At 39.7% G+C, this 17,057-nt stretch overlaps 1 non-coding gene and 1 pseudogene across 1 annotated transcript; one reads left to right on the plus strand and one right to left on the minus strand.

The window, feature by feature from the left end:
* Window positions 1–7,168: 7,168 nt before the first annotated feature.
* LOC121036631 (phosphatidylinositol-glycan biosynthesis class X protein-like) lies at window positions 7,169–8,196 on the plus strand (annotated as a pseudogene).
* Window positions 8,197–12,593: 4,397 nt separating this feature from the next.
* LOC121037614 (U6 spliceosomal RNA) lies at window positions 12,594–12,699 on the minus strand. The gene has a single exon (XR_005793876.1). It is a non-coding gene; the product is annotated as a U6 spliceosomal RNA (small nuclear RNA).
* Between the last annotated feature and the right edge of the window lie 4,358 nt (window positions 12,700–17,057).

Raw genomic sequence — 17,057 nt, forward strand, 5'->3', positions numbered from 1 at the left:
TTCATAAGCTTTCTATAGTTTTCAGCATACAGATCCTTTACATCTTTGGTTAGATTTATTCCTAGGTATTTTATGCTTCTTGGTGCAGTTGTGAATGGGATCAGTTTCTTTATTTGTCTTTCTGTTGCTTCATTGTTAGTGTATAAGAATGCAACTGATTTCTGTACATTGATTTTGTATCCTGCAACTTTGCTCAATTCATGGATCAGTTCTAGCAGACTTTTGGTGGAGTCTATCGGAGTTTCCATGTATAATATCATGTCATCTGCAAAAAGCGAAAGCTTGACTTCATCTTTGCCAATTTTGATGCCTTTGATTTCCTGTTGTTGTCTGATTGCTGATGCTAGAACTTCCAGCACTATGTTAAACAACAGCAGTGAGAGTGGGCATCCCTGTCGTGTTCCTGATCTCAGGGAAAAAGCTCTCAGTTTTTCCCCGTTGAGGATGATGTTAGCTGTGGGCTTTTCATAAATGGCTTTTATGATCTTTAAGTATGTTCCTTCTATCCCGACTTTCTCGAGGGTTTTTATTAAGAAAGGGTGCTGGATTTTGTCAAAGGCCTTTTCTGCATCGATTGACAGGATCATATGGTTCTTCTCTTTTTTTTTTGTTAATGTGATGTATCACGTTGATTGATTTGCGAATGTTGAACCAGCCCTGCATCCCAGGAATGAATCCCACTTGATCATGGTGAATAATTCTTTTTATATGCCGTTGAATTCGATTTGCTAGTATCTTCTTGAGAATTTTTGCATCCATATTCATCAGGGATATTGGCCTGTAGTTCTCTTTTTTTACTGGGTCTCTGTCTGGTTTAGGAATCAAAGTAATACTGGCTTCATAGAATGAGTCTGGAAGTTTTCCTTCCCTTTCTATTTCTTGGAATAGCTTGAGAAGGATAGGTATTATCTCTGCTTTAAACATCTGGTAGAACTCCCCTGGGAAGCCATCTGGTCCTGGACTCTTATTTGTTGGGAGATTTTTGATAACCGATTCAATTTCTTCGCTGGTGATGGGTCTGTTCAAGCTTTCTATTTCCTCCTGATTGAGTTTTGGAAGAGTGTGGGTGTTCAGGAATTTGTCCATTTCTTCCAGGTTGTCCAATTTGTTGGCATATAATTTTTCATAGTATTCCCTGAAAATTGTTTGTATCTCTGAGGGATTGGTTGTAATCATTCCATTTTCATTCATGATTTTATCTATTTGGGTCATCTCTCCTTTCTTTTTGAGAAGCCTGGCTAGAGGTTTGTCAATTTTGTTTATTTTTTCAAAAAACCAACTCTTGGTTTCGTTGATCTGCTCTACAGTTTTTTTTTAGATTCTATATTGTTTATTTCTGCTCTGATCTTTATTATTTCTCTTCTTCTGCTGGGTTTAGGCTGCCTTTGCTGTTCTGCTTCTATTTCCTTTAGGTGTGCTGTTAGATTTTGTATTTGGGATTTTTCTTGTTTCTTGAGATAGGCCTGGATTGCAATGTATTTTCCTCTCAGGACTGGCTTCGCTGCGTCCCAAAGCGTTTGGATGTTGTATTTTCATTTTCGTTTGTTTCCATATATTGTTTAATTTCTTCTCTAATTGCCTGGTTGACCCACTCATTCGTTAGTAGGGTGTTCTTTAACCTCCATGCTTTTGGAGGTTTTCCAGACTTTTTCCTGTGGTTGATTTCAAGCTTCATAGCATTGTGGTCTGAAAGTATGCATGGTATGATTTCAATTCTTGTAAACTTATGAAGGGCTGTGTTGTGACCCAGTATATGATCTATCTTGGAGAATGTTCCATGTGCACTCGAGAAGAAAGTATATTCTGTTGCTTTGGGATGCAGAGTTCTAAATAGATCTGTCAAGCCCATCTGATCCAATGTCTCATTAAGGGCCCTTGTTTCTTTATTGACCATGTGTCTAGATGATCTATCCATTTCTGTAAGTTAAAGTCCCCTGCAATTACCACATTCTTCTCAATAAGGTTGCTTATGTTTATGAGTAATTGTTTTATATATTTGGGGGCTCCGGTATTCGGCGCATAGACATTGATAATTGTTAGCTCTTCCTGATGGATAGACCCTGTCACTATTATATAATGTCCTTCTTCATCTCTTGTTACAGCCTTTAATTTAAAGTCTAGTTTGTCTGATATAAGTATGGCTACTCCAGCTTTCTTTTGGCTTCCAGTAGCATGATAAATAGTTCTCCATCCCCTCACTCTCAATCTAAAGGTGTCCTCAGGTCTAAAATGAGTCTCTTGTAGACAGCAAATAGATGGGTCTTGTTTTTTTTATCCATTCTGATACCCTATGTCTTTTGGTTGGCGCATTTAATCAATTTACATTCAGTGTTATTATAGAAAGATACGGGTTTCGAGTCATTGTGATGTCTGTATGTTTTATGCTTGTAGTGATGTCTCTGGAACTTTGTCTCACAGGGTCCCCCTTAGGATCTCTCGTAGGGCTGGTTTAGTGGTGATAAATTCCTTCAGTGTTTGTTTGTTTGTTTGGGAAGACCTTTATCTCTCCTTCTATTCTAAATGACAGACTTGCTGGATAAAGGATTCTCGGCTGCATATTTTTCTGTCTAGCACACTGAAAATCTCGTGCCAATTCTTTCTGGCCTGCCAAGTTTCAAAAGAGAGATCAGTCACAAGTCTTATAGGTCTCCCTTTATATGTGAGGGCACGTTTACCCCTTGCTGCTTTCAGAATTTTCTCTTTATCCTTGTGTTTTGCCAGTTTCACTATGATATGTCGTGCAGAAGATCGATTCAAGTTACGTCTGAAGGGAGTTCTCTGTGCCTCTTGGATTTCAATGCCTTTTTCCTTCCCCAGTTCAGGGAAGTTTTCAGCTATTATTTCTTCAAGCACCCCTTCAGCACCTTTCTCTCTCTCTTCCTCCTCTGGGATACCAATTATGCGTATATTATTTCTTTTTAGTGTATCACTTAGTTCTCTAATTTTCCCCTCATACTCCTGGATTTTTTTATCTCTCTTTTTCTCAGCTTCCTCTTTTTCCATAACTTTATCTTCTAGTTCACCTATTCTCTCTTCTGCCTCTTCAATCCGAGCCGTGGTGGTTTCCATTTTGTTTTGCATTTCATTTAAAGCGTTTTTCAGCTCCTTGTGACTGTGCCTTAGTCCCTTGATCTCTGTAGCAAGAGATTCTCTGCTGTCAGCTATACTGTTTTCAAGCCCAGCGATTAATTTTATGACTATTATTCTAAATTCACTTTCTGTTATATTATTTAAATCCTTTTTGATCAGCTCATTAGCTGTTGTTATTTCTGGCGATTCTTCTGAGGGGAATTCTTCCGCTTGGTCATTTTGGATAGTCCCTGGCGTGGTGAGGACCTGCAGGGCACTTCCCCTGTGCTGTGGTGTATAACTGGAGTTGGTGGGCGGGGCCGCAGTCCGACCTGATATCTGCTCCCAGCCCACCGCTGTGTCCACAGTCAGACTGGTGTGTGCCTTCTCTTCCCCTCTCCTAGGGGCGGGATTCACTGTGGGGTGGTGTGGCCCATCTGGGCTACTTGCACACTGCCAGGCTTGTGATGTTGGGGATCTGGCGTATTAGCTGGGGTGGGTAGGCAAGGTGCACAGGGGCAGGAGGGACAGGCTTACCTCGCTTCATTCTCCTTAGGTGATCCACTTCAGGAGGGGCCCTTTGGCAGCGGGAGGGAGTCAGATCCACTGCCAGAGGTTTGGCTCCGCAGAAGCACAGAGTTGGGTGTTTGCGCGGAGGGAGTAAGTTCCCTGGCAGGAACTGGTTCCCTTTGGGATTTTGGCTGGGGGATGGGCGGGGGAGATGGCGCTGGCTAGTGCCTTTGTTCCCACCAAACTGAGCTGTCGTCAGGGGGCTCAGCAGCTCTCCCTCCCTTTGTCCTCCAGACTTCCCGCTTTCCGAGCAGAGCTGTTAACTTATGACCTCCCAGATGCTAAGTCGCGCTTGCTGTCAGAACACAGTCCGTCAGGCCCCTCCGCTTTTGCAAGCCAGACTCGGGGGCTCTGCTTGGCCGGCGAGCCGCCCCTCCGCCCCGGCTCTCTCCCGCCAGTCCGTGGAGCGCGCACCGCCTCGCCGCCTTTCCTACCCTCTTCCGTGGGCCTCTCGTCTGCGCTTGGCTCTGGCGACTCTGCTCTGCTAATCCTCTGGCGGCTTTCTGGGTTATTTAGGCAGGTGTAGGTGGAATCTAAGTGATCAGCAGGACACGCAGTGAGCCCAGCGTCCTCCTACGCCGCCATCTTCCAAGGACCAAGCCAGCTATTTTTTTTTAATGTTTACTTATTTTTGAGAGACAGAGACAGAGAGAGACAAAGAGTGAATGGGGGAGAGGCATGGAGAGAGGGAGAGACAGAATCCAAAGCAGGCTCCAGGCTCTGAGCTGTCAGCACAGAGCCCAATGTGGGGCTTAAACCCATGAACCAAGAGCTCATGACATGAGCCAAATTCAGATGCTTAACTGACTGAGTCACCTAGGTGCTCCCACATTTTAGCTATTGTGGATAACACTGCTCTGAACATGAGTGTGCCAATATATTTTTGAGGCCCTGTTTTCAATTCTTTTGGTATATATCTAGAAGTAGAATTGCTGGGTTATATGGTAATTCTATTGTTAATTTTTTGAGGCACCTTTATTCTCTTTTCCACAGCATCTGTATATTCCCATCAAGAATACAGAATGCTTTCATGGGCTCTTGGGTGGCTTAGTCGGTTAAGCATCTGACTCAGCTCAGGTCATGATCTTGGGGCTCGTGGGTTCAAGCCCCATGTTGGGCTCTGTGCTGACAGCTTAGATCCTGGAACCTGCTTTGGATTCTCTCTGCCCCTCTTCCGCTCACTCTCTGTCTCTGTCTCTCTCAAAAATAAATGAACATTAAAAATAATTAAAAATAAAAGAATGCAGAATGGTTTCAATTCCTCCACATGCTCTCCAACACTTGTTATTTTCTGGGATTTTCTGGCATTGTTATCCAAAATGTAGTAATTGGTGTGAGGATGTATCTCATTATAGTTCCTTTTTTTTCAATTTTGATTCCAGTATACTTAACATAGAATGTTATATTAGTTTCATGTGTACACTATAGTGATTTAACAATTCCATAGGTTACTCAGTACTTACCAAGACAGGCTCTCCCAGGTAGGCTCCGTGCTGCCAGCACAGAGCCCGATGGAGGGCTTAAACTCACTGTGAGATCATGACCTCAGTTGAGATCAAGAGTCCGACTAAGCCACTCAAGTACCCCAGTGACTCTTTTCTTAATTTTTTTTTTAATTTGTTTTGAGAGAGAGAGAGAGAGGGCAAGAGAGAGAGAGAGACGGAATGAGCAGGGGAGGGGCAGAGAGAGAGAGCACATGAGGATCCAAAGCACCACTAGTGCAGAGCCTGATGCAGGGTTTCAACTTAAGAACTGTGAGATCATGACATGAGCTAAAACCAAGAGTCAGGTGCTTAACCAACTGAGCCACCCAAGCACCCCAAGATAAATGTCTCTCAGTCCCCATCATCTATTTCACCCATCCCCCTACCCAGCTCTCCTCTGGTAATCATTAGTTTGTTCTCTATAGCTAAGAGTCTGTTTCTTGGTTTGCCTTTTTCTCTCTTTTTTTCCCCCTTTGCTCATTTGTTTTGTTTCTTAAATTCTACATAAGAGTAAAATCATGTGGTATTTGTCTTTCTTTGACTGACTTATTTTGCTTACCACTATCTGAGATCAAGAGTTGCACACTCTACCAACTAAGCCAACCAGGCGCCCCATACCACATCCTCTTTATCCATTCATCCATCAGTGAATACTTGGCCTCCTTCCATAATTTGGCTATTGTAAATAATGCTGCAATAAACATTGAGGTATGTATATATTTTTGATTAATGTTTTCATATTCTTTGGGTAAATACCCAGTAGTGGAATTACTGGATCATATGGTGGTTCTATTTTTAATGTTTTGAGGAACCTCTATAATGTCTTCCACAGTGGCTGCAACAGTTTGCTTTCCCACCAACAGTGCATGAGGGTTCCTATTAGTCCATATCCTTGTCAACACTTGTTTCTTACGTGCTTGATGTTAGCTCTGACAGGTATGATGTGATATCTCATTGTGGTTTTGTTTTGCATTTCGCAGATGATGAGTGATGTTGAGCATCTTTTCATGCATCTGTTGGCTATCTGTGCGTCTTCTTTGGAGGAATGTCCGTCCAAGTCTTCTGTTCATTTTTAATAGGATTATTATTATTTTGGGGGGTGTTCAGTCATATAAGTTCTTCATATGTTTTGATACTAACCCTTTATCTGATATGTCATTTGCAAATATCTTCTCCCATTCCATAGGTTGCCTTTTAGTTTTGTTGATTGTTTTCTTTGCTGTGCAGAAACTTTTTATTTTGATGTAGTCCTAATAGTTATTTTTGCTTTTGTTTCCCTTGCCTCAGGGGACCTGTCTGAACAAGTTGCTATGGCTGATGTCAGAAAAATTACTGCCTGTGCTCTCTTCTAGGATTTTTATGGTTTCAGGTCTCACATTTAGTTCATCCATTTTGAATTTATTTTTGTGTTTGGTTTAAGAAAGTGGTCCAATTTCATTCTTCTGCATGTAGCTCTCTGGCTTTCCCGGCATCATTTCTTGAAGAGACTGTCCTTTTCCCATTGGACATTCTTTCTTGCTTTGTTGAAGATTAATTGACCATATAGTGGTGGGTTTATTTCTGGATCATCTCTTCTGTTCCATTGATCTGTGTGTCTATTTTTGTGCCAGTATCATACTGTTTTGATTACTACAGCTTTGTAATATAAATTGAAATCCAGAATTGTGATGCCTCCAGCTTTGCTTTTTCTTTTTCAAGATTGCTTTGGCTATTTTGGAAGTCTTTTGTGATTCCATGCAAATTGTAGGATTGTTTGTTTTAGTTCTATGAAAAATGCTGTTGGTATTTTGATAGGGATTGCATTAAATGTGTAGATTGTGGGGCGCCTAGGTGGCTCAGTTGTTAAGCCACTGACTTAGGCTAAGGTCATAATCTCGTGGCTGGTGAGTTTGAGCCCCATGTGGGGCCCTGTGCTGTCAGCTCAGAGCCTGCAGCCTGCTTCTGATTCTGTGTCTCCCTTTCTCTGTGTTCCTCCCCTGCTCATGCTCTGTCTCTCTCTCTTTCAAAAATAAATAAACATTTGAAAAATGTGTAGATTGCAAGGGATGGTGGGGGAGCAAACAGGGTGGCTGAGTCTGCTGCCTCCACCTGCCAGAACTTTCCTGTTGGCCAGAGCTGGAGGGACCAAGGGACTAGGAGGACCTCAGGCGTGCATCAGCAAGCCTTCCATCAGGGTCACTAACTTGCCAGTAGCATGCTCTAGGAGCACCATGCTGCGTGTGCTCTCTCCTCCACCTGTGTTTCTTTGTGTGCTCCTCTAGGAAGCACATTCTCTAGTGTCCTGGCTGACAGGGCTATGGGCGTCCGGGCAGTGGCCTGGCTGTTCCTCTGGGAGGTGGCTGGGCTCACCGGCATACCAGCCACGGCCTACACTGCTATCTACCACTGACCCTGGCATAAGGACTCTTGCTCTGAAATTATTTTGAATAAGTTTTGAAAGATGGGTCCCATAGAGACCTTTTAATAACAGTGAAATTTGGAGAAATTGTTGAGGACTGATGGACCTGCCAACTCTTAATTAAACAGTACATCCTGGACTTTTTGTGGATCCATATGAGTTAGCTTCATTATGACAGAGAAACATAACAGAGGCAATGCTGGTTTCAGAAAATTTTAATATAGGAGCTCCCAATTAGTAGTCCAAAAAATCTAAAGTTCTAATATATGCCAGACAAGACTCACAGTGTATTGTTGCCAAGCTTTTTCACCTGTGCACTATTGCTATCATCGACCATGTAGTAAAGATGGAAAAACCTTTATTGCAGTCAATAACCTGGATTTATTGATGTATTGTCACCAAGAATTTCCAATTTTGAAATGCTGGGCTCAGTCCGAAGTGGCAGTTCCTTGTGCCTTGAAGAAAAAGGACATCTGCCAAAGGAGCAATCTGAAATCTAGATCAGTATATAAGAATGTGGCTTTACAGGTTCCAGTGAGACCGGCCCTACACACCTCTTCAGTAGGTTCTGTGACTCTGCTCATTACCATCCCATGTTCTACTTTGGTCCTTGTGGCTGTTTTCAAATATGCCCATTTCCCCTGTAAGCTATATGGAGTTAAATGCTTTCCATAAACTAAAATAAGATCTATTTACTTATCTTCATTTCGGTTAGGAAAAGGAATTGTTTTATGGATTAGAGACAAATTATTCTCATTTTGTGAGTAGAAACACTTTAATTTCAGCTAAAAATGGAGAAAATCCTCACAAACAAGAATAGATAATTTGAAAGAAAAAAATAAAATGTGTAGATTTCTTTGGGTAGTATAGACATTTTATTGATATTTGTTCTTCCAATCCTTGAGCATGAAATATCTTTCCATTTCTTTGTGTGCTCTTCAACTTCTTTCATCAGTGTTTTATAGTTTTCAGAGTACAGATCTTTTACCTTTTTAGTGAGGTTTATTCCTAGATATCTTACTATTTTGGGTGCAGTTGTAAATGAGATTTTTTTTTTTAATTTCTCTTTCTACTCCTTCATTACTGGTGTATAGAAATGCAACAGGTTCTGTGTGTTGATTTTGTATCCTGCAATTTTACTGAATTCTTTTATCAGTTCTAGTAGTGTTCTGGTGGAGTCTGTCAGGTTTTCTATACATAGTATCATGTCATCTGTAAATAGTGAAAGTTTTACTTCTTTCTTATCAATTTGGATGCTTTTTATTTCTTTTTGTTGTCTGATTAATGTGGCTAGGACTTCCAGTACTATGTTGAATAAAAGTGGTGAGAGTGAACATCCTTGTTTATTCCTGACCTTAGGGGAAAGATTCTCAGGTTTTCCCCATTGAAGATGATGTTAGCTTGTGGGGTTTTCATATATGGCCTTTATTATGTTGAGGAATGTTCCCTCTAAACCTACTTTGTTGAGGGTTTTTATCATGAAAGGATGTTGTACCTTTTTTTTTTTTAAGTTTTTTTTTTTTTAACGTTTATTTATTATTTTTGGGACAGAGAGAGACAGAGCATGAACGGGGGAGGGGCAGAGAGAGGGAGACACAGAATCGGAAACAGGCTCCAGGCTCCGAGCCATCAGCCCAGAGCCCGACGCGGGGCTCGAACTCACGGTCCGTGAGATCGTGACCTGGCTGAAGTCGGACGCTTAACCGACTGCGCCACCCAGGCGCCCCAGTACCTTTTTTTTTTTTTTAAGTTTATTTATTTTTATTGAGAGAGAGTACCAGCAGGGGAGGGACAGACAGAGAGGGAGTCCCAGCCGTCCTAGGATGTTGTACTTTGTAAAATGCTTTTTCTATGTCTATTGAAATGATCATATGATTTGGGGCGCCTGGGTGGCTCAGTCAATTCAGTGTCTGAATCTTGAGTTCAGCTCAGGTTATGATCCTAGGGTCATGGGATCGAGCCCTGCATAAGGCTTTGCACTGAACATGGAGCCTGCTGAAGATTCTCTTTCTCTCTCCTTCTGCCCATCTCTCCCACATGTGTTTTCTCTCTAAAATAAAAAATAAATAAAATATAATAGAATAAATAAATTCTCAAAAAAAAAGAAATGATCATATGGTTCTTAATATTTCTCTGATTAATGTGATATCACATTGATTGCGAATATTGAACCATCTTTTCAACCCAGGAATAAATTCCACTTGATTTTGGTGAATGATTTTTTAAATGTATTATTAGATTCGGTGTGCTAGTATTTCATTGAGAATTTTTGCATCTATGTTCATCAGAGATATTGGCCTGTAGTCTTCTCTTTTTGTGGTGTCTTTATTTGGTTTTGGTATCAAGGTAATGCTGGTCTCATAGAATGAATTTGGAAGTTTTCCTTCCTTTCCTATTTTTTGGAATAGTTTGAGAAGAATAGGTATTAACTCTTCTGAGATGTTTGGTAAAATTTGCCTGTGATGGCATCTGGTCCTGAACTTTTGTTTGGAGTTTTTTGATGACTGTTTCAATTTCCTTGCTGATAATCAGTCTGTTCAAAATTTCTATTTCTTCTTGTTTCAGTTTTGGTAGGTTACATGTTTCTAGAAATTTATCCAATACTTCTAGTTGTCCAATTTGTTGGCATATAGTTTTTTGTAATGTTTTCTTATAATTGGTTGTTTTCCTGTGGTGTTTGTTGTTTCTGCTCTCTCATTTGTGATTTTATTAATTTGAGTCTTTCTCCTTTTTTCTTGATAAATTTGGCTAGAGGTTTATAAATCTTATTGATTTTTTTTTTCAAGGGATCAGCTCCTGGTTTCATTGATTTGTTCTATTGTTTTTTGTTTGTTTTTTTCTATATCATTAATTTCTGCTCTAATCTTTATTATTTCCTTCCTTCTGCTGATTTTAGTTTTGTTTGTTGTATTTTTCTAGCTCCTTTAGGTGTAAGGTCAGGTTGTATTTGAGATTTTTCTTACTTCTTTAGGTAGGCGTTTATTGCTATAAACTTGCCTCTTAGAACTGCTTTTGCTGTATTGCAGAGGTTTTGAAAGGTTGTGTTTTCATTCTCCTTTGTTTTCATGTACTTTTTGATTTTTTCTTTGGTTTTTTGATTGACCCATTCAGTGTTTTTTGTATGTTATTTAACCTCCATGTATTTGTGGTCTTTCCATATTTTTTCTTGTGATTTAATTCTAGTATCGTGGCATTGTGGTCAGAAAAAGTGCATGGCATGACTCTGATCCCTTTGAATTTGTTGAGACTTGTTTTGTGGCCTAATATGTGAGCTCTTGTGGAGTGTTCTATGTGCACATGGAAAGAATGTGTATTCTGTTTTAGGATAGAAAGTTCTGAATATATTTGTTAAATTCATCTTTTGTAGTGTGTTATTCAAAGCCATTGTTTCCTTGTTTATTTTATGTTTCGATGATCATCCATGGATGTACATAGGGTGTTAAAGTCTTCTACTATTATTGCATTATTATTGATTAATTCCTGTATGTTTGTCATTAACTGTTTTATGTATTTAGTTGTTCGTATGTTGGATGTATAAATATTTACAATCGTTATATCTTATTGTTGGATTGTCCCCTTTATCATAGTTCCCCTCTTTATCTCTTGTTTTAGTCTCTGTGTGTTTTTCTTGTATTTTTATTTCACTTATTTTTTAAATTTACATCCAAGTTAGTTAGCATATAGTACAACAATGATTTCAGGAGTAGATTCCTTAATGCCCTTACCCATTTATTCCATCCTCCCTCCCACAACCCCTCCAGAAACACTCTGTTTGTTCTCCATATTTAAGAGTCTCTTCTGTTTTGTCCCCCTCCCTGTTTTTATATTATTTTTGCTTCCCTTCCTGTATGTTCATCTGTTTTGTCTCTTAAAGTCCTCATATGAGTGAAGTCATATGATATTTGTCTGTCTCTGACTGACTAATTTCACTTAGCATAATACCCTCCAGTTCCATCCACGTAGTTGCAAATGGCAAGGTTTCATTCTTTTTGATTGCTGAGTAATACTCCATTGTATATATATATACTACATCTTCTTTATCCATTCACCCATCAATGGACATTTGGGCTCTTTCCATACTTTGGCTATTGTTGATAGTGCTGCTATAAACATTGGGGTGCATGTGCCCCTTTGAAACAGCACACCTGTATATTCCTTGGATAAACACCTAGTAGTGCAATTGCTGGGTCATAGGGTAGTTCTATTTTTAATTTTTTGAGGAACCTCCATACTGTTTTCCAGAGTGACTGCACCAGTTTGCATTCCCACAAGCAGTGCAAAAGAGATCCTTTCTCTGCAACCTTTCCAACGTCTGTTGCTGCCTGAATTGTTATTGTTACAGGTGTGAGGTAGTATCGCATTGTGGTTTTGATTTGTATTTCCCAGTTGATGAGTGATGTTGAGCATTTTTTCATGTGTCAGTTGGTCATCTGGATGTCTTCTTTGGAGAAGTGTCTATTCATGCCTTTTGCCCATTTCTTCACTGGATTATTTGTTTTTTGGGTGTTGAGTTTGGTAAGTTCTTTATAGATTTTGGATAGTAACCCTTTATCTGATATGTTGTTTGTAAATATCTTCTCCCATTCTGTCAGTTGCCTTTTAGTTTTGCTGATTGTCTCCTTTGCTATGCAGAAGCTTTTTATTATAATGAGTTCCCAAAAGCTCATTTTTGCTTTTGTTTCCCTTGTCTCTGGAGACGTGTTGAGTAAGAAGTTGCTGCAGCCAAGATCAAAGAGGTTTTTGCCTGCTTTCTCCTCAAGGATTTTGATGGCTTCCTGTCTTACATTTAGATCTTTCATCCATTTTGAGTTTATTTTTGTGTATGGTGTAAGGAAGGGGTCCAGGTTCATTTTTGTGCATGTCACTGTCCAGTTTTTCCAGCACCACTTGCTGAAGAGACTGTCTTCATTCCATTGGGTATTCTTTCCTGCTTTATCAAAGATGAGTTGGCCATACTTTTGTGGGTCCATTTGTGGGTTCTCTATTCTGTTCCATTGATCTGAGTGTCTGTTTTTGTTCTAGTACCATACTGTCATGATCATTACAGCTTTGTAATACAGCTTGAAGTCTGGAAAAATATGGAAGTTCCATGAGTTTGCATGTCATCCTTGTGCAGGGGCCGTGCTAATCTTCTCTGTGTCATTCCAATTTTAGTATATGTGCTGCCAAAGTGAGTACGTTAGTCTTTGTTTTAAAGTGTATTTTGTCTGATACAAGTCTTTTCCTTTCTCTTCTTGCCCATACTACTTAGGATGTTGGTTTGACCACCATACAGAGTCAAAATAACAGAGGCTCTGTCAGAATTAAAGTTTACTTCTCTCTCACAGTAATATGATGGTAGGCAGATGGTCCTGGGTTTATAGGAAGTTTTGTTCCTTGAGGACATCCAGGGACCTGGGTTCCTTCTGTTTTGTTGTTCCACCATTCCTTGGGTTTTACCCTCCTCCAGATATTTGAAACTGGTTTATCCGCCCCCATGGAAGGGGGAAAAGGGAGTAGAGACCAGGGGACTCACTTTTAAGACAGGGAGTTTTAAAGAGTTGCATGCGTCACCCCTGCTTACATTCTATTGGCCAGTACTTAGGTCAGTCCTGTGGTCAAGGCTAGGTGGAAGGGATGTTGTGCTATGCAATCTCTACATGGGCAGGGAAATGATATTACAAAAATATAGAAAGAGTGAATGAGTATTGGGGAGACATTTAGCAATATCTTATATTCTTTCAAGTCACACCTCTCCCCTCTCAAAAATATGCCCTTGCATTCTCTCTATTTAAGGAAGAAAAGTGGGTCTTTCTTGTGCCAGAAAGAGAGAGCCACATCAGACTTTGCATGGAGGCAGTGTTAACAGTGGTGGGGTGTGTCTGGTGGTGAACACCCCTGGAACAGTATGTAAGTCCTAAGAATACACCTGGAGGCAGGGGAGGTCGGTAAGCTGCAGAGGTGCTGACAGCAAAATTTGGCTGCTTCACAAAGAACTGCCAAGAGCAAGTTCTTTGTCTAAGCCCTGGTTTATCTAACTCTAAGCCTAAAAACCATTCTGCCAAAACCATTTTGCTTTCTCTCTAAGATTATAAACACTTGAAGTCAGTGCAAGTGTCCTTATTATGCAAGGATGAGTGCATTTTTTACAAATGACATTGTGCTTCGGAAAGCAAGTTCAACTCTGATGTTTGCCAAGGTAAATAGTTCATTTATTAGAAATAAAGAGCCAATGTATCTCATCCTTAACTGAATTTAAGTGAAGTAAGCTGAAATTCCTTTGTTCTTGACAGGACACTGATATGCATTTTCATCTCCTTTTCTGTGCTATTGATATTTTGAGTGTGTACAACTCTTTAAACTTGTTTCCTCTTGCCAGTAAAGTTTGAAGCAATTAAGCACACTACCCTTCTTTATTAATCTTTCACATATGGGGAGAGCAAGAAATATAGAGAACATTTTTATTTCCTGGGAGCTTTATTTCTAGATCCCTTATTTTCTGTCTGAAAGAATGGTCTTTGATTTCCTCTAAGTCAAAAACAACCAAAGTAAGAAGTTTTGTACAGTATTTAAATGCGACTGAAGTTGTGTTAGAAGCTTGCAAACAGGCATCAGGAAGGAGCCTGGGTTTGATTCTGATTTTGCTGCTTTTATTAATTGTGTGAATTTAGGTTAGTCACTTGACCTCTTTGAGGCTCATAGTCCTTGTCCAAAAAGTAGGAAAAATGATCTGTACCCCATTTGGGTTGTTATTTGAGTTAAATCATAGTTACACTGCTTACTAACTGTGTGGCCTTAGTTAAGTTACTAAAGCTCTCATGTCTCAATTTCCTCATCCATAACATGGGGGTAATAATAGTACCTGCTACATAAAGTTTTCAGGAGTGCTTAGAACAGTGCCTGGGACATGGTAAGCTTTATATAAATGTTAGCTGCTGTTGCTTTTCTGTGACTATGTAATAGCCACCTGTGTGCATTGGGCTTGGCTAGGACATTGACAAGATAAGAAAGGGAATCGGTTTCCAGTCTGGTTGTTCAGTGCAGGCTGGCATTCTTAAGGGTTCCTATACTTATAGGGAGCAGTGACTGTGGAAACTGCTCAGAGGCGAGAGCTACACTAACCTTTCAAGGTAACTGCTGATGATGCATCAGAGAGAGCACAGTGCCACAAAATTTTGCTGAAAAAGGAAAAAATCTTACAGTGCAAATATATTTTTAGGGGCAAAATGCCACAAATGTATAAATAGGAATAATCCCACAGGTGGATTCTGGTGAAATCCATCCAGTGATATGTCTTATTTCTTTTAAACATTCTTATTCTGGGGGTGCATGGGTGGCTCAGTCAGTTAAGCCTCCAACTTCATGAAGTTCAGGTCATGATCTTGCAGTTCGTGGGTTCAAGCCCGGCATTGGGCTCTGGGCTGACCACTCAGAGCTTGGAGTCTACTTCAGATTCTGTGTCTCCCTCTCTCTCTGCCCCTCCCCCCACTCATGCGCTCTCTCTCTCAAAATGAATAAACATTAAAAAATTTTAAACATTCTTATTCTGTTCCTTATTATTATTTTGAATTTTATTCCTTATAGCCCTTTTTAATGTCAACCCCGTCCTCCTCTTCAGGTGCATGATTTATTTTCCTTCATCTATAAAGAACCATTTCTGGGATGAGGGGTTCAAACAATACAAAGATGCAGATCTGCATGTTAACAGAAAATAGCAGGTAAAATGTTTCACAGGGGACTCTTATCAGACTCTATTTTAGGGAGATTTCACTCAAAAGGCTACCCAAATATGCACAATTCTTCTACACCCCCCTCCAACTGACTCATTTCCCCCTACTTTTCAAATTCAACATCTTCAAAGACATTTAGTTCAAGAAATAGGGGCAGCATCTGATTTGAGAAAACATGCATTTTTTAGCTCAGAAAACTGTGTTGTCATTTTTCTTTTAGCTTTCTTTAAGTTATTTCCTTGATCCTGGAAGAAGGTGGAGATTTACAACACATTTTATTGGTACTTTTCTCCATCACACAGATGATAAATTATTGAGAAGCCATTTGGTCTATAAAAATGAAATACAAGGCCCATCCCCTTCCAGCACGTTGCTTGGACTGACTCCAGCTGCTGTGAACTGCTAGGGCCCTGTGGTTGGAAAAACAAAGCAAATCCCTTACACATTTTGGGCTTTGTCCTTTGTAGGCGGATAGAGAGGAACAATGACCTGATGGACTATTGGCTCTCTGGATGCTACTGAAGGCCACAGAGTCAGCTCTTTTATCACTCCAGAAGGGTCCTTTATTCTTCTGAGTTTTGAGTTTCAGAGATTTTGTACCTATATTTTAGCAAGTTCTTATTTTAGGCTCCAATCAGTGATGGTGATAGCTTCCAATCATTGACAAGGTTTTCAGTTTTTCTGAGACTTCACTACACTCTGTCTTAATCCCTGTTTGGGTCACATACTCCTCTGAGAATCCTGTGGTGAGCTGCTTCTGTCTCTTCTCAGCAACTGCACTTGTGCACAAACACACTGAATACTGCAGAGTGTTCACATATTCCCTGACCACCCAACTCCTCACCTCATTACAGGGCTATGCATCTCACTGATTAGACTACATTTTCCCTATGGTTTTTAAAAGTATTTTAAAAGTATTTAAAAGTATTTGTATATAAATATAATTTATTTCTCTCTCTTTCAAAAATAGAAGATTTATTATTTCATCATGACCTTGTCTTTTATGTGATGGTCAAATCAGCTGTGGTTTTATAAAAATAAGATTTAGTTTTAGTTTTATTTTAGGACACCTGTATTTCTGGAATATTAGTATTTTGAAGCTCAGATTTAGAATCAGACACAGGTGTTTTGTATTCCAAAATCTATATGAATTTTTTAAAACTAAAATCCAGAGAATCCCAGGATTAGTCTAGTTTTTCTCCAAATTACACTTGAATATACTTTTAACTAAACTGTCTATTGTATAACATAATACAATTCTGTCTATTAATATTAATCCATATTCTGTCTACCTAATTATCTTGGAGCACTACATTAAAAGTTTTATGAGAACTGTAACCATTCAGATATTTTTGGTGAATTGCTGGTAACTTGTTGGAACTAGAGGTGTGGAAGATTTCTTATTATTTGTTATCTTCTACATACGTGTGGTGACATTGATAGGATCATCAGTGCAGTTTCTGGAAGGTGCTTTGTCATTGGTGGGTACTTGTGGCTGTCTAAATCTTGCTTCTCATTACTAGACAGGAAATATTTAGTCTCATAAGTGTTCCACTTAGATGCTTTACTCTTCAACTTAATGTTTTATGTCTGAATATTATATACTTGGCTGCCTTCAGACCCTGGATTCCATCATGAAGATTGTCATCTGCTTTTTGCTACTGTGCTGTTGATCTGTTACAGGCCATCACTTCCCTCTCTGTCCTTGCTGTGAATAGTGTCACTGGCTTATTGACCAAGCCAACGAGGCCTAATCCCTTAATGCATGATCATCATAAATCTAATGATCAGCACTCTGTTGGCACAATCAGGGTCTCCAAATCAGTC

This window comes from Herpailurus yagouaroundi, unplaced genomic scaffold (genome assembly GCF_014898765.1).
Source record: "Herpailurus yagouaroundi ecotype Mexico unplaced genomic scaffold, PumYag 163, whole genome shotgun sequence".
NCBI classification, from domain to species: Eukaryota; Metazoa; Chordata; class Mammalia; order Carnivora; family Felidae; genus Herpailurus; species Herpailurus yagouaroundi.